The following is a 17,508-nucleotide window of genomic DNA, read 5'->3' as shown; positions in this document are numbered from 1 at the left end:
TGGCCTCTGCAATCAGTGTAAATGCATTATGAAGCAATGACAAGATACTTGGAGAGGCAACATTGTTCAACCCTGGTAGCATGGCCAGTTGTTGAGATGCTCTGATGTGAATGCCAAGGATTTGACAACATATTTCTTAAACAGTCATTGAAGAAGACAACAAATATGTGAATTAAAAGGCAGGAATGAAGATGTGGCAGAAGCATGTACTGATCTAGCAGAATATTGTTCAACTGTGTTGTCCATACATAAGACCATCTTCCTCTGTGCAATCCCCCATTAGTCTTTGTGAAAATAGTATTCACCTATCGTTTTAAAATGTTATGGAATTAAATTACTTAATTTTCTGCAAAAGGTCTGTAGAAATTTGGCTCACAGAACAGGAGAACTACAATTGGCCTCAGGACAAAACTGAACAAATAGGAGCTAGTGACCAGGGACAGATTCTGTTCTGAGTTTTACACTCATATTAATTTGCTCAACATCAGAAACTGCCTTTCCAAAATGTGTTGCTGTGCTTTCACGTTTCAGACCTTAATTCATTGTTGGGCTGTCTTTTCCTTTGGGGGAAGAGTATTCACAGGAAAAGATTTATGTTTATGAGGGAGGAAAAAAAGCAAACTGTGCACTTTAGTGTTTCATCTGATGCTCGCAGAGTCCCATTTTTCCCAGGAGAAGAACATAAGCTAAAAACATTTTTCAGACAGCCATTCAGTCAAGTAAAAAAAGCAGAATGGCAGAATGGCACCTACTCAGTTTGTGCCTTCAGGACTGCAGGACAAGCAAAATTATAGGTGACTGTGAAAGGCTTCATTGGAGCCAAACAGCCAAAAAACCTGAGCACATGGAAGAAAAACGGTTGTTTGCTTTTGTTGGGAGCAGGTAGAGACAAAGTTGTTTAACCATCAGTAATACAAAGGGTGATTTGTCAGCAGATGAATTGCACAGAATATCAATGTGAACAATTGAAACTTCTGTGTATGAGGGAAAGGGGGCAGGCTACAGGTCAGACTGAAGACCCTGGGACCCCACCAAAGCAGATGATCTGCAACAGAAGTTTTCTTCAATTAAAACTTCTGGTGACTTTGAAAATTGCACCAGAAAAGATGTTTTGCTCTTACGGTGCAGATAGCTCTGTTACAGGGATAGTGTCTAATGGGACCAAATGTAATGGCTGGATGGCCCAATGCCAAGCTGTTGATTGTAGCTTTTAGTCATGTGGGTTTTTACCGAGCTCCAAAATGTCAGACGAACTGTTTGGGGCACCTAACAGCATTTGCCTCTCCTCCATGATTTATTCCAAGACTTGGAAATATCTAGAGAACAAAAGCATTAAAGTATCTGGATCTGCTGTTCCACTTGCAGTGCCCTCTCCAGCAGGTTTGTGGGAATGTGTTAAAACAGCTGGATCCCATTTGTCCTGGCACCTGCAGTGCATTTACTCCTGCTCCTAGGGATGGTGAACACTTCTCTGACAGGGAACAGCAGCATTCTGTCCTCAACTGCTGCTGCTTTTCCATGAGCATAATTAAACAGAGTGCAGGCATAGGGAGAATCAGTCTCTAGAGCCGTATTTGCAGAATTAATTTGCAAGATAAGTCAGCAAATTTATGGGATCGTTCCAATGTACTGAGGAAAGATTAAGAAAATCCCTGTAACGTTAAAGCAAGTTATAGCCTTTTCCAAGGGCAAAGAGATTCTTACAGTGCCTATGTGTGCACCCTGTGAAATTAAGATAATGTTGACAGATAATGGTATTTAAAACCTCATCAGTATTTTAGTCTTTTGAATTACTTTTCTTCTCTCCAACCTGTATTATCTTCAGTACTGCAGATTCTGGGATTAGCACGCTGTGACTCTGAACATGCAGCAGGGATTAGGAATGTTGTAGTTGGGCCTGGCTGACTGAAAGAGTTGGTGTAGAACTATGGGAATAAGGGGGATATTTAGGATGCTGAAGACCTGATCTCCCTTTGCCTGTTTCAGAAAGGAAGGTTAAAATTCTCTTAGTTCCTCAAAGAGGTTAAGGTGTTGTCAAATGAAAAGCGGCAGAAAAGAAGAATTTTCTATCCAACCTGTATTAATTTATTTTTTTGTCTATCAGTGTCCTTCCCAGAATATCAAAGCCTTTAATGTCCAAAACAGTCTGTTAGTGCCTTACCTGATGAGACTCTTCACTTAACAGATTCACTGAGACGGACAGGACATTTGATATCTTGTTATATAAGGGCTGCACTTAATAGTGGTAGGAAAACCCCTTAGCAGGTTTCTCCTGTGAGTTATTTTGCGGTTGACGAAACTGTCAGCACCTAAAAATGGACTCACTCTAACAGTTCACGAAATAACACCTTTATTAATACAAGTTCGTGACAGCTTATAGGGTTTGTGTCATCGGTGATAACGTTTAACTGCCAAAGGTATACTAAAGCCAGGTAGCAACAACAACAAGGCTGGGCAGGAGCACATGCTCTAAGGCAAAGCAACTTCCAAAGAATATTAATACTGCAAAACCTAAGCAAAAAACTCTCAGGCAAAGCCACTCACAAAGCACATGCTCTAAAATAACTTACAAGTAACTTACAAACTTAAAACAAAACCTTAAGCACTCACCCTAAAGCAAAAGCAACTTACAAATAAGTAAGACAGCTTACAAATAGTAAGTAAAGTGAAAACTTAAGCACCCACCCCAAAGCAAAAGAACTAACAAAGAATAAGTAAAAATTTTAAAGTACTATGGAGCAAAAGTAAAATTAGTGTATATGTATAAGGCAATCGCTCACCCTGCAGCATTCTAAGAAGGTGGAAGGAGAAAAGGTAGTCCCTCAGTTACCTCCGCAATGTTGATGGAACTTCTCGATTTTCGCTTATGTCCAATCTCTTCCTATACCTTTTTCTTTAGGCAGTTTGAGTGACTATAGTCAATAAACTAATTTTTGGGATGATAGACAGATGAAATAGGCCCAAAGATCCACTTCCTGAGTTTTCGGCAACCAGGATGTTAATGGAAAAAGGCTGTGTTATCTCCATATCACTCCTTTCTTCATTTTAATCCTTTTTTCAGTTTCTGGGAATGTCTTCCCAGGTGCTGGGTTTTTCCAGGAAATCATCAGAAGCCTTTTTCTTCTTTTGTGTGGCTTTAGCTATCACCTTACAGGTGTGCATAAATCCCAGCTCAGAAGGCTTCATGCAGAAATGGGGATAAACAACAAATATGGTTTGGGCTCTTTCAAGAGCATGTTTCTTTTTGTGTAGTGGTTCTCATACTGTTTAGACATCTGATTGGCCTCTGATGACCATGTCACATGCCACTGTGGTTTTCTAACTGGCATCTGGCTGTGCAGCTGTCCTTTCCTCCTGGCTGAAAAGCTTGCTGCTCTCCTCCCTGACAGAGGGGAAAGAAGTAGAGGCAGAGCCTCCTTGGAAGCAGAGTCTTTCTGAAGCTCCTGGCTGTGCCAAGGCCATGCGTGCTCCTGTGTGCTCTGTCCCAGGGTCCCCCTCCCTCAGCTCTCCTGGGGGTCCTTGTGTTCACCAGATCCCTGTGAGGAAACTCTGGGTCCTTTGGCTGTGTGAACTGTGACATTATGTGGGATGTTTGAATGTGCTGTTGTTCTTCAATGTGAATTTAAGGAGCTTAATCTTCATCCCATTTAAAGTATGCAGGTCTTCAGAAAAAGCCTCAGTCATCTTCCTTAGCAAAAATGTGTGATTTGCTGCGAAGTAATTACACCTTTGTGATATACTGAGAGTGGTGCTGCTTTAATCTGTGAAAATGCTGCTTTGGAAAGTGTGTGTCAATAGACGAACTCACTGAACTTCCAATTCACTGAAATCTCTTTTGCATCCTCTTTTAAAACTGATTTAGTGGTTTGTTTGTGAATGGTGCATTTCAATTTCTGAGTGCCTGGTGCTGTGAATCCAGTCCCTGTCTGTTCACTCTGCAACCACGTGAGTGCTCCTAGGGAGTGTTCACGTAATCAGTACAGCCATTTCATGCAGGATGGATCTTGGAGGATCTTGTGAGTTTTGTTAAATGTAAGATAAACAACTTGGCCTCCAATTTGGCTTTCCATTCAGTAATGCATTGCGTATGCTAAACATGCCACTGCTTTGAGTTTAATCTTGGGCACCAACAATACCTCTTGTAACATTAAAGTAGGACAATTAGTCTAAAATTTACATTTTTTACTCCTGCTACAAGAAAGAAGAGATGGTGCGTCATCTCTCTATGAGTCTGATCTGTGTATTTGCTACTTCTCCACCTGTTTTCTAAAGTATATGTCAAGGGTCTTTTTTAAAAAACTTCGTTAGAGGAAACAGTTTGCTTTCTTTTTAAAGATAAATCTGTTCAGTGTCTTAGAGCAACTGCCCTCATAGATTACTGCATAGTTAATCAAAGTTGAGGCTTAGTATTTCAAATCCAGCTGGTTTTTGCAGCAAATGCTAGCAGGTCACTAAATGCACTTAGCCTAGATGCCTTAAAGCAATTCTCTTTGATTGTGGAGGAAACAGTTTTTAAGTCTGCATTTATCTTATGCTTACCATTGCTTTTCCTTAGATTTTTGAGATTGACAGATATTTGCGATGCTCTCACAAACTGCCCAGCTGTTTGCAGCCTGCAAGGCAGAGGAAGAAGGGCAGATCTTCAAGTGGTGTAAAACTGCTGTTGATTTACTCAGTTTGCAAAGCTACATAGTAGTTTGTCTTCTCTTCCCAAAATACGTACCTTTTACTACTGCTAGGATTTTGTTGTTGATTCCTGGAAATATGAAGAGTGGAACAGGATTCTGATTTTCCTCTACGGTTCAGAATTTTTCACAGGAAAACTTGACTTCTTTTAGTTAGGGATGTGTCAGTTAGTGCAGCAAAATCTACTAAATGGAATAAAATTTCAGCTTGTTAGCAAGGATGGTGCAGGCTGGGCTTCCGCATTCACTAATTTCCAGTCTTTGGAAATGGTGAAGCTTAGCTTGGTCACCTTTTACCTGTGCTTTTTGAAGAGCTAGGTTAACACTTCTGTTGCTGTGCAGAAATATTCTCCATCATCTGCTGAGAAAAAAAGCCAGTAGTGTGCCAGAATGTCTTGTTTGTCCATGCTTTTACAGCTTTGTCTTGCTATGTGTTGCTAATCAATTCCTACTGATCTTGTTCCTGTACAGCTAAAAGCATAGCCTGAAAGCCAGAGATAACAGTACAAATCCTTTCTGGCTTTTCCACATCTGTGATATGAAATGTCATGCTGCTCCCACTTCAGCTGGTAATGCTTCAAATTATTGCAGTGGGAAGCTGTAAAATAGATCCTTGATAATGCATGTGTGTGAATTTAATGGCTATGAGTAGATTAACCTTGATTCAAGAGGGGTGAAAACCTTGTCTTGATTTATAACAAGCAGCAAAGAGATTTAATTTGCTTTGAACATTCTCCTTTATAGATGTATTGTATTGCATTAGCTGCTGTACTCCTCATAGAAAAATTGTCAGGATTTCTCCGGGTAAACATCAAGTGACCTCCAAAATAGATAGTTGGCTCTATTTAAGTCTCAGCATTTATCTCACATGGGAGCATCTGATATCTGTTTGATAACTGCTCACTGTTTATTTCCTTCAATAAGGGGAAGTTGTACAGATTCAGAAGGCAGTTATTTATATTCAGAGCAATTAAGTTTTGTTAGCACTCTTCTGACCTTGCTCTGAAGAAATCTCACTTGTTGGAAATTCTAACTACCTACAATACTGTAGCTACACAAGCCGTATAGAGGGATTATATTCTTTAATAATAAATATTGATAAAAGAGAACATTGAAACCAGACATCAGCACTAGTCAGAGGATCTGTTAACACTGAGCTTTGCAAGCATTGGAAGGCACCTGATTGTACTACTGCTGCATGGCAGCTTGGATGCTCAGTGACCTCTAGTTTTAAGTGGAATTACAATTTTAAAGGCCAAAATAATTTCACTGGACTAAACAAGCTATGCTTTGAAACAAAATGTTGTTGCCTGTCTTACCATATCTTTACAATTGGAAACTGCTTATGGTTCCCACATTCTCATGCCCTTTTCTTTAATTCTGCGTGAAGAGAGGAATAGCAATAATGGGAGAATGTCTTGGGCTCCTGGGATAAGAGATAAGAAACTGTTATTAATCTTTCTTAATAGCTGTATTTTCAATGCTGTCATTTGTTTAAGTTCAGTGAAGGGCCAATTGCTATAAAATGGTAGGAAACAATTAGGAATGCAGTCTTTATTTAAATAGATAACTGGTGATAGATTATTTTAGTGTTCTGTTCTTCCACCCTAAAGTTATGATACAGATTTTGTAGCCTTATTCAAATTGAAAGTAGCATGTTTAGTTTTGCATACTGTTTCATGTTACCTAAAAATAAAATCAAAGATCAAACCCGTAACGGTTATATTTAATTTCATTTCAGTTACTGGCTGTGCTTTAGATAAGCTCTCATTGCAATTTCCATCCCTTCTGAACAGCAGTTTCCTTGGCAAGGGGAGTTTAAAGTTGCTGTTTAGGTTTTACCTTGTCTTTCCACCGCCGGACAGACACCAGACAGTAAGGCTGAAAATCTGTGCCTGCTGTCTTCTATGAGATGTAGGGAGGAGCAGGAAAGGAATTGCTGGAGAGTCACTGGAGGACTGTGATTTTACCCCCAAATTTCCTAAATGCTTGTAAGAATCAGCGTGTCAGAGGCTGGTATTTGTAAGTCTGTTGAGGGAAGGTCGTTAAGGACAAGTGCATCCCTCAGTTTCTTGCATGACCACAGAACAGTCCCAGTAATGCTCATTTCTAACTCCTAAATTCTCTAAGCCAGAGTGCATCTGGCAGGAAGGCAAAGGGTTTCTGGTACACCGAAGTCATCTCAAACACAGTACTGGAAACATAGCTGAGCTACTATTTAACTAACTGGCTCTGAAATAATGTCTTTGTGGCTAGATTCTTACCCACTCTCCAACACAGCTTCATAAGGATGGCTGGCTAGTGTTTGTATTTCAGTAGTTCAGTGCTCAACATTCCAGCTTTCTCTTATGTTTGCTCACTTTCCCTGTTAAGCAGCTGACATACACTTTTCTTTTTCTTTGGTGTCATCATATTGGGGTATCTCTTTCTTTCTGATCTTACTGGCTATTAATTATAGATCTTCAACTTTTTTGCTCTTTTCTATCTGCCTTGCAACTGACACCATCTGTACAGAAGAAGAAGTCTCGTAGAGAGATGTGTCGTGCAGAGATGCAGTGCAGAGAACTGAATTAGCTTCATCTCTTCTCCCTCTGCAGCCAGGTGACCAAGGACCTGCCTGGTAGGGGTTGGATTCAGCACAGGGACATCAAGTGACAACACTGGGTGTTGTGGTTGTTGGGCACCAGCACTCAGGGCAGGCCTGAGTTTTCTGAGCCTTCTTGTTTTCTTTGGAAAACAGGTTTATCTGCCAAACAAAAGAGAATATTGGAGCTGATGTAGAGAAGCAAGATTCAGGATGGGAACAATTCCAGGCATGGAGAAAAGCATACAGCAATTGGCAGGACTTTCATATGGACTTTACTGTTATTATGTGGTTTCACTGTATCCATGCTGCACAGTGCACAACTGCACATGCCCAGGCTTCCTCCTCCCCCTTTTGCCTGTGCTCTGTTCTGATTTGCTCCCCCATTTGTCTGTCTGATAGCCCACCCAATGTTCTGCCCCCTTCCCCTGGCGGGACAGTTAAGAATGGGGCGCAACGCCTGAATAAACAAGTCTGCTTGCATCCTTCCTCGTGTCCTGTCCCCTCTTCCTTTCGGACCGCGACAAGCTTGGCTGGATCTTTAGACATGAAGGGCACATGTCTTCTTTATTCTGCAGTTCTTTTAGAAGTTTCAGGGTTCACTGGTAATGCAGGTGATTTACAGAACATCACTTTTCAATAGCACTTGTGTTGTCAGTCACTGTCATGCACCAGAACAGCAGGAAAGCAGTTCTGTGACTATGGTAATGCTTCAGCTACAAGCTGAAGGTGAAATAAAACTGCAGGCAGGCTGCCTGTTAGAAGAGTTATTTATATGAACAACTTTGATAGTACTTTAAAATCTGCTTTTCTTCTGATGTGGAAAATTGTTAAGGATGCACAGATGGGACCTTTTCACAGCTGGATGTAGGCACAGCACACTCTGTTAGTATTTCTGCCTCTGTGCAGAATGCAGAACAGCTCCTGTGCCCTGGGACAGGGCATAGCTGCAGCTGTGGTGTCTCCTGCGGGCTGTGACTGTGCCTGGCTGACATGCCCTGCAGAAGGAACCTGGGAAGTTCTGGCATCCTGGCCAAATAATGACATGGGTACTTGTGAGGTGATGCTTCTGCACAGCCTCCTAGACAGGGCTCTGGGAGCCTCTTCTAAGCCTTTTCCACTTAGCTCAGCAGAGCATGCAAACATATTGTGCTCCAAAGAATCAGTTTTGTAACAAAAGTAATGAAAACAGGAAGAACTTTCTTTGTTCTCTTGCCTGCTATGTATTTGTCTTGTTGCAATCATATGTTTTCACCATTCATTTGTTCTGCTGCTTTATAATGAAGATGTTGTTTGAAGCTGACTGGTCTGGATTGCTTGTGCCTTATGCTTGGGAAGCCCAGCAAATTATTACCTGGTTTTGAAACTTCAAGGGTAATAAGTTTATGAAACACAGTTCTTGTGGTCTGAGATAGTTAATGCTGGAGCACCTGTGACTCACCAATATTCCCTGTTTTCTGCTAGGCTCTGTGAATTTAACTGGGTTGATAGGATATGTCTGTAAGAGACAATAATTCAATCTGTAAATAACATTCTTAATAACACCTTTTCCACGGTTGGCTTCTGTGACTGACCAGTGCAGTTACTGCTGAAGGGAGTACAAGGTGTTAGTAGGAAAAATCCTGCAATTTGAGGGGGCAGCAGTAGTGTGAGGTGGAAGAGGAGGCAGCAACCACATCAGCATGGTAATGTGGGATGTGTGAGTGCCCTTGGAGCAGCAGACCACCTGCCTCAGGGGCATTATGTCCATGGTTTCCCCCAGCCCGCTCTCCTGTAATGATCTGATTGCAGTTATTACTTGTGATTGTCGCAGAGGGCATGAATATGAATAACCATAACCTATGCATTTGGAAAAGATAATCTGTTTATCTCTGAGGTCAGAAGAGCAGCTTAAATTTTCACATAATCTGATATTCAGAAGCAGAGAGCATCAAAATTATGTCTGTGCTGGGCTAATTGGGATCTGTGCTTTGAGATTGTGTATACTGTGCATGCAGACATTGGGAAGAAGACCTGTTTAATGATGGAGACTGGAAGGAATTCCTGAACTTCCTGTAGGTTCTCTTTATTTAGGGGAAGGAAAGAAAAATCAACTTTTCAAATATACCCTTAAAAAAGTGAAATCTTGAGTTTTCATACTTGTGTTTAGAATTCTTCCATGGGTATTTCAGAGGTCATATGAGTAGCCCTCCCTGAATAAATCCTAGAAATACACCTGCTGAAATGGTTCAGTTTACTGGGATGTCACTCTGCCCCACAGATTGTCGCCAGTCAGATCCTGTGCACTGGTGAGGCTCTTCTGTAAAGCACAGAACACTCTCCATCAACTCTGACTTTGTCTGACAGACAAGACTTTTCATGTCTTACCCGTCAAAAGTTCATGTCTGAACTTTCTGAGGATTTACCAAACAGCACAGACTGCTGTGCTGCACATTAGGTCTTAAAAACAGTTTTCTTTTTTAGGTAGGATGACAGTAAAGAACGAATTCTTAGTCCTGAGGAAAGTCTTCTTCCTAGGAATGCCCCTCCTGTGCTAGAAAGGCTCAGTGGCACAACATAATTGTTGGTGGCTTTGTAATCATTAACAGAATTTTGATTTTAAAACTGAGTATTTTTGGTGCTACAGGAGATTTTTTATTAGTTTTTTTTTATTCCCACAGTTGTTTTTCTCTTTAGTTCCTTCTTTGTATTGTCACTGATGAGTTTAGATTGGAAGGAGCGTATCCCAAGCTTTTGTCTGGATTTATAGGGAGGGTACTTTCAAGCAACACGCTGAAGCATCCTGGTCTGAAACTCTTACAATTTGGAATGATTAAGGTTGGAATATGATGCATGTACTCTATTGTAGCTGTCATGCTACTTCTAAGAATTTCAATCTTGATGTCCTTTTATCATCATGACAAAGAGTTACTCCATAATGATGCTGAGAAGATTTAAGGTTATTTTATTGAATTTTTTGTCTTCCCTGCAATTCATGTCTGTGAAACACACATGAGCTGCAGGAGGAGTTACCTCTTGCATTTAGATGAAGACAGCTTATGCCCTCTGCTCAGCTCATAACATTTTAAAACTCAAGCTGAGGGATAAATGCAGGGGAAGGGTGGGAAGGCAGAGAGAAGGTTGGAACTCAGGAAAAAAAATATAGGTACTTTCATATAGTAGTTTCATTTCTCAGCAGACATTTTTATTTACAACACTGCAGGCATTTTGACAGCCTGGAGTTCTTTGCACAGGAGAAGTCTGAGTTACAGCTTGACAAACCTGTTACTGTAAAGTGGAACCAGGGAGTCCTACAGTTTTGCTAAAGTCGTTCTGTGCTATCCATATGTGGTAAAAATCCACCTGGATAAATTCTGTACAGAAAAGATATGGGCAAGGCCTGTTTTTGAAACCTTCAGCTGCCATTAGATTTACTTTGCGAGAGATCAGTCTTGAACATTTAGAGGGTTGTGCTGAAGAAACCTTGGTTGTTTTTTTTGTTTGTTTGTTTGTTTTTTGTGGCAGAGGCAGGCCACATGTTCATAAAACATGAATTTTTATTTGTTTGGGGATTTTCATTGAATAACTGCCACAATGTAAAAGAGTCCCTCAGGGCAGGAGCTGTTGAAGTGCAGATGCAGGAAGGCTGGTGGTTTCTGGGGGGCACCCTCAGAATGAATGAATGTGGCAAACTTCAGTGCAGACCATGTGTATTGCACAGTGTCAATTACCCAGCCTAGTATTTTTTCTCCCATAAATTATCTATTTTTGCATTATCACTCAAGTATGCTGCATGATCATCTAATTACTTATTAAGATGCCAATTGCTGGTAATGCTACAGCAGACCTTTACAAGTCAATTTGATGTGCCTTTTTCCACTGCAAGCATTAATTATTGGCATTGTGTTTCTCACTGATACCTCCACTGTCTTGAGTGACAGCAGCACAACTAACCAGTTCAATATTTCTATTGTGTCTATACAGAAAAAGCACTGGAAAAGACAACCTGTTATTTTAAAATCAGCATTGAGGCGTTCCTACTGTGTGCATGTGGAGTTAGAGCAGAAACACTGCAAAGAGCAACCCAAGATGAAGGCAGATCCATCCAATGAAGAAGTCACTCAAGAAACAGTTGTGGGAAGCACTGAAAAAACAGAATTTGCAGGCAGGAATGTTGGCATATCCTTTGAAAAGAAGGTAAGACTGTCTGGTTGCTGGGGTTTTTCCCCTTTGATTATAAGTGAATAATTTATTGTCTCCTGAAGTGTCTTTATTCCCAGTGAAAAATGCAAGCATTTTGTCTGATGAGTAAAGATGAGGTTCAATGGTGTGTTCATGGTGTTCTAAAAAAAATTTCTCAAGTATCAACAAAAAAATTATAATTTCCGGTTTTTTAGTCCAAAACACTTGTTACTTCTCATTTTCTTGAGGTTTCTTAGAGTGTGAGTGTTCTTTATACATGATACTGAAATGTACTGAAACAGGTGTGGTCTTCAGTCTGTTTTACATCAGTTGTCTTTTTAAGGCTGAGGATATCGAAAGGGAGAAATCTACGAGGTGTTTGTCAAAGAAGCACCAACGAAACTTTTGATTCAACCTCATTTCAACCAATGTGAACCACTGCAAGTAATAGGTATAGAGGTATACAAATGGATATGAGAAATGTTCTCAGGTTTTTTTTTGAACATCAAAAGGGTAAATAAATCCTGCTTCTGTGTGCTGGCTGCAGGGTGAATAGGTTTTTTGCAAGGGTTGTAAATTTGTACTTCTGACACAGGCTGTACCTTTTTTCTTTCCAAGACTTGAAATTTTATATTGTGAATTATCAGATAGCTTGATTGAATCTATTTCTACTTCTGAGTGAAAGAATAATAGTTTTAACAAAAGGTTTGAGAAATAATTGTGAATAGAGTGCTTACATAGAAATACTAATTACACTTTTTCAGTTAATATCTCTGTGAACATAACTTTTCTGAGGGGGAAAAGTTATGCTGAGAAGCACGGCCTTCAAACCTGTGTGAGACATCCTTGCTCCTGGAGGAAGTGCTAATTCCACTTCAGCTGCAGCCAAGAGGGATTGTGCTGGGTGAAAGCATTCTGTCATCTGAGTTCCTGGGTCCATGTATGAGATCATCTCACTCTTGTTTCAGCTTTCATCTCTTTCTATTTTAGTTGGGATGCACATGGAACTTTTGCTGAAATATACCAAAGACTGTCATCATGGGTTGCTGTAGGATAAATTCTGTATTACTATCAGGATGAGCTCACATGGACCTTTTATTCAGCTGCTCACAAGCTGCACGTTACAATGGTCGGTTTACTTCTAACATCTTCACCAGCTCCCATACCTCAACACTGTGTTGACGTCTACAGTTTGAACAAATCCTCATTGCCCTTGCTTTTGATGACATACCAGACAGGGACCCTGGCCTCAGATGGAGATTTTACATGTCCCTGTAAGACAAGCATTGCTGAACAAAGGAAGACCTGTGGCTTTACTTTAAAAGGAATAAAAAAGAGAAAAAAATACCACTCAAAAGACAGTAAAAAATTGCAGATTTCCAGTGCTTTTCCTCTTGCTTTTCGGGGGGAAAGCTTTCTTCTTCCCCCTGTTTTAGTTTCCCTTCTTAATGCCAGCTAGACTCAGTATTAGGATACTTGGATGGCAGCTCTGTCACGATATTGAATTTATTAGTTGTTGTGGAATTATTACTGGCGGGCAGTATCATGCTGCATTAAGAAACTTCCTGTAACCTTAATAAGAAATCACGAAACTGTTGCTATGGCTTTCCTTTCATTACTCTGATTAGATAGTATGATTTCATAGAAGCATGTTCTTCATTTTCCTTCTCAGCCTTCTGTATTGCTGTTTAAAAAAAAACAAAGCAAAGCAAAACCCCAAAACCACCACCACCACAAGAGAAAACCGCAAAACCTCCCAAGACCCAAGAATCCAAAACTCAAACAAAACCAAAAAGCCACCATCTACAACATAAATCAAAGGAGGGTGTAATTCTGTTCACGTAAGAGAAAAGGAAAAAATAATTACAGAATTGTCTGCTCTGCTCTGCTTACCTCACTTTGGGAGTAAATTCATTTGTAAAATATATGCTGTTTCATAATTACCCTTCCTGACAGAGGACCAGCTCTGATCCTTGCAGGCTCAGTGGGGTTTGGGTGTTGTTAACACCTGGGTTATCTGCCCCAGTGTTTTCCTTTTGAAATAAGGCATGACCAGTAGATATTTCTCTCTGAACCTACCAACAGCAGGTCGTTTTGCCAAGTGATCACAGTAGGTTGCTCTCTTCAGCAGTGTGGCCTTACCAGAATGTTCACAGGGTGTGGAGGAAGTTCTGAAAGCTGGATGCAACTCAGGTGGAACCGTTCCATTTAATCCTTTACTCAAATGAAAAGACAAATTATTTTTATGATTAATACTTTAAGAAAATATATTCATTGTCTTTCTATGGAAACCCTACTACAGTTGTGGTATCTCGTTCTCAAAAAGCACAACTTGTGTGGTCATAGCATACTTTAGTCTAAAGATAGACCCATGACCCTTAAGTCTATAGATGTTGCATTTTTCGTTGTTGAACACCTCTCCTTTCCAACAGTTTTGCCAAAATTCAAGTTTTCTCCAATTCTGCTCTCAATTCTCACACATAAATCAAGATTATGCTGCAGTTCTTCAAATACTCAGGCACCTCAGTTGCTTTCTTGATGAGAAACCATGAACCAGATGAACAGCTATAGGCTGACCATGGTTTTATTTTTATTCAGCCCCAGAGACTCTTTCCTACTGCAGAAGTAAAAGGGGCCTTTAAATATTACTACCTCATTTTTATTAATGATTTAGATGATGGGATTGAGTCCACCATTAGCAAATTTGCATATGACGCCAAGCCGGGGGGGAGGAGTGTCGATCAGCTGGAAGGCAGGAGGGCTCTGCAGAGGGACCTGTTCAGGCTGGAGAGTTGGGGTGATTTCCATGGGATGAGGTTCAACAAGGCCAAGTGCCGGGTCCTGCACTTTGGCCACAACAACCCCATGCAGCGCTACAGGCTGGGGACAGAGTGGCTGGAGAGCAGCCAGGCAGAAAGGGACCTGATTGACAGGAAGCTGAACATGAGCCAGCAGTGTGCCCAGGTGACCCAGAAGGCCAATGGCATCCTGACCTGGATCAGGAACAGTGTGGCCAGCAGGACCAGGGAAGTGATTCTTCCCCTGTGCTCAGCACTGGTGAGGCCACACCTGGAGTACTGTGTCCAGTTTTGGGCCCCTCAGTTCAGGAAGGATATTGAGGTGCTGGAGCAGGTCCAGAGAAGAGCAGCAAGGCTGGGGAAGGAACTCGAACACAAGTCCTATGAGGAGAGGCTGAGGGAGCTGGGTTTGCTTAGCCTGGAGAAGAGGAGGCTCAGGGGAGACCTCATCACTCTCTGCAACTACCTGAAAGGGGGTTGGTCTCTTCTCCCAGGCAGCTATCAGTAAGACAAGAGGGCACGGTCTTAAGCTCTGCCCAGGGGAGGTTTAGGTTAGATATTAGGAAGAAATTCTTCATAGAGAAGGTAATCAGACATTGGAATGGGCTACCTAGGGAAATGGTGGATTCTCTGTCCCTGGAGGTTTTTAAGATGAGACTAGATGTGGCACTTAGTGCCATGGTCTAGTAACCACAGTAGTAGTGGATGAAGGGTTGGACTTGATGATCTTGGAGGTCCTTTCCAACGCGGCTGATTCTATGATTCTGTGATTCTATGATTCTATGATTCTATGATTCTATGATTCTATGATTCTATGATTTTGATGGATTGCCATAAAAAGGCTTGACTGTAAAGGAGAATCAATTTTGTTCTGCTGTTAGTGGGAATTAAGTAATTGTAAATTCAACATAACGTTGTTCTTAACTTCAAATTTGTGTAGTCATTAAGAAGGATTTTGGTTGGTTTGTTTGGTTTGGTTTGGTTTTTTTTAACTTTCTAGGATGGATTCTCACAATGTCAACCAGAGCAGCCCAGATCCTGGAGTCCTGTGCCATTCTCTGGGACCTGTGCTGTTCTTCTATTTTCAAGCAGAGAGGATGTGAAAATAGTAGGATTGAGTTTTGGAAACTCACTGTGGCAATCGCGTTCTATCTATTGATTCTCTACGTATCCAAAATCTGTGTTCATATTCAAATATGCCTCGTCTTGCAGAGGAGAAGATAGGAAAGGGTTTGCAGTGCTGGTACCAATTAACACTAGCATGGCTTTGAGTAATTTTATACATTTGATCTCTTTATTTTCTCAACACTCTTTCATGCTGATATTAAACATACTTCCACTTCTGATACTTGCACCAAAGTACCTCTATAGGAGGTGTGTCCAGGGGTGCAGGGGATGCACCGAGGGCAGGGAAGCCCAAGGGACATGCGCCGAAATAGACAACCCCATTGGTCACAAGGTCACATGGTTTTAAGGGATAAAAAGAGCGCTGAGTTTGAATTAAACTCTCTTTGATTACCGTCTGATTGGGGAGCAGACTCCATTTCTTTATTATATAAAGACTCCACACTACATATGGCGACCCGAACTGGGGCTTAGAACCTAATCTAGGTAGATTAGAATACCCTGAATCAGGGGAATATCAGTAAATTCCAGTTATCATATCAATTTTTAGGATACGGGAATTTTTCACCGAAAAAAACTCAGACATCTATAAGTCATCTCAACCAAATCTGAGAAACGCAGTTAGTATAGTGAGCTCAAAAATATTACGGAAGAGTGCACAGGAACAGAGAAGAAAGAAGAAAGAAGAAAAGAAGAAGCCGAGAAACCGGGAGCAGCACTGGAGAAAGTGGAGCGGGGTTGACCAACCACCGGAGCGGTGAGTGAGCTGAGAAGCAGTGCCAACACCCAACATCGCGGCCGAGGCTGCTCCCTGAGCGGCAGTGAGCACACGACTCGAGAAACTTGAGTGGCGGAGCACGCCAAAACTGCCGGGAAGCCCCTGCCACCCTGCCGCTTGCTGCGGCTAAGCCGTGCGTGCAAAAGCAGCGCCGCTGCTGCTTGAACACCCCAGCCCCACCGCGAGACCCCACAAACCCCTCATTGGTGCACCTTTCCGCCAAGTGGAGAAGCGCCACAGCTCCGTACAACCCGCTGCCCGCCCGCATTCGCCCGCCTCCTCTACCGACCCCACACCCATGCTTAGAAGCTGCACAAGACCCGTAGAAGCCGCACCGTGAAACCCCACCGGCATGCCGAAGCCCCCGCCTAACGGATCACAGGACTGTGCAGCCGCCTTCTGCTGGTCCGGGCATGCTTGTAGCTGCTGCCTGCAGCCTCCACGCCGATGAACCAACTGCCAGGAGCACCACAGACCGTCAGGGAACTTCATGCCGTGCTGCCATGACCGCTGCTGCTGTTGCCACCACGGGACCTACGACGCCGGGAGGACCCCCCCCACCGTCTGCTGCTGTCTGCCGCCGCCCTCAAGCCACTGGAGCTGCAGCCGAGACCCAGAAAGCACTGGACGCCGACGGAGACACCGAATGGAAAAAAACGGCAGAGAACAGCCGATCCAGAAACCGAAAGTAAAACTCAGCAGCCGCCAAAGAACCCCCCTGCACACGTGCACCCAGAGCAGCGAGACTAAGCTAAAAAAAAACATGGGAAATTTTTTCTCCACTGCGATTTTGCAAGACATAGACGCATTAACAATTCTGCTAAGACCTTACCACATATAAGCCACAAGGGCTGAACTAACAGAGCTTGTACGTTTCATTAAAGCAACTGTCCCCTAGCTGCCCTTGGTAGAGGCTCTGCACATAGAAATATGGGACAGGATAGGAGACCTCATGAAACTGAAAGCTCAAGGGGGAGGCCCCCAAACTAACAACACCATTTCGGCCTGGCAAATCATAATGTCTGCACTACACAGAGCCCACAGGCGGACAATACAAGCACCCAACACCAACGCCCCACCCCACACTGACACTGCTAGCCACAGCCCAACTCCTAGGCATAGAAACACAAACGTACAGGGTTTACCAGGAGGGGAAGGATCTGCTTGTGAGTTAAGTTATGAATCAGGAGCCGATAGCCACGGGAACACGAGTCACTGGGAGGGAACGGAGCCTATAATGTGGGATCTCGACCCGTGGGATCAGCGCAGTGATGAGGGGGAAAACCCAGCCTATTTACCACCCCGTGCTGTAGATGACCACCAACCACGTGTACTGGGATGGGCGCAACCATCTTGCCCACCAAATAGAATGGAAGC

At 42.3% G+C, this 17,508-nt stretch overlaps 1 protein-coding gene across 1 annotated transcript in view; it reads left to right on the top strand.

Annotated features, from left to right (window-relative positions):
• Positions 1 to 17,508, top strand: part of LOC113952147 (serine/threonine-protein phosphatase 4 regulatory subunit 3B-like) — a 53,623-nt gene that overhangs the window by 14,619 nt on the left and 21,496 nt on the right. Inside the window, exon 4 of the mRNA XM_027653894.1 lies at positions 11,239 to 11,445. The gene's annotated coding sequence lies outside the window, so the exon portion shown is untranslated. The remainder of the gene's footprint in view (positions 1 to 11,238; positions 11,446 to 17,508) is intronic.

The sequence above is a fragment of the Corapipo altera genome, unplaced genomic scaffold, assembly GCF_003945725.1.
Source record: "Corapipo altera isolate COAL_440 unplaced genomic scaffold, ASM394572v1 70, whole genome shotgun sequence".
Taxonomy (NCBI): domain Eukaryota; kingdom Metazoa; phylum Chordata; class Aves; order Passeriformes; family Pipridae; genus Corapipo; species Corapipo altera.
The sequence above is the reverse complement of the archived record's forward strand: the minus strand, read 5'-3'. Positions and strand labels throughout refer to the sequence as shown.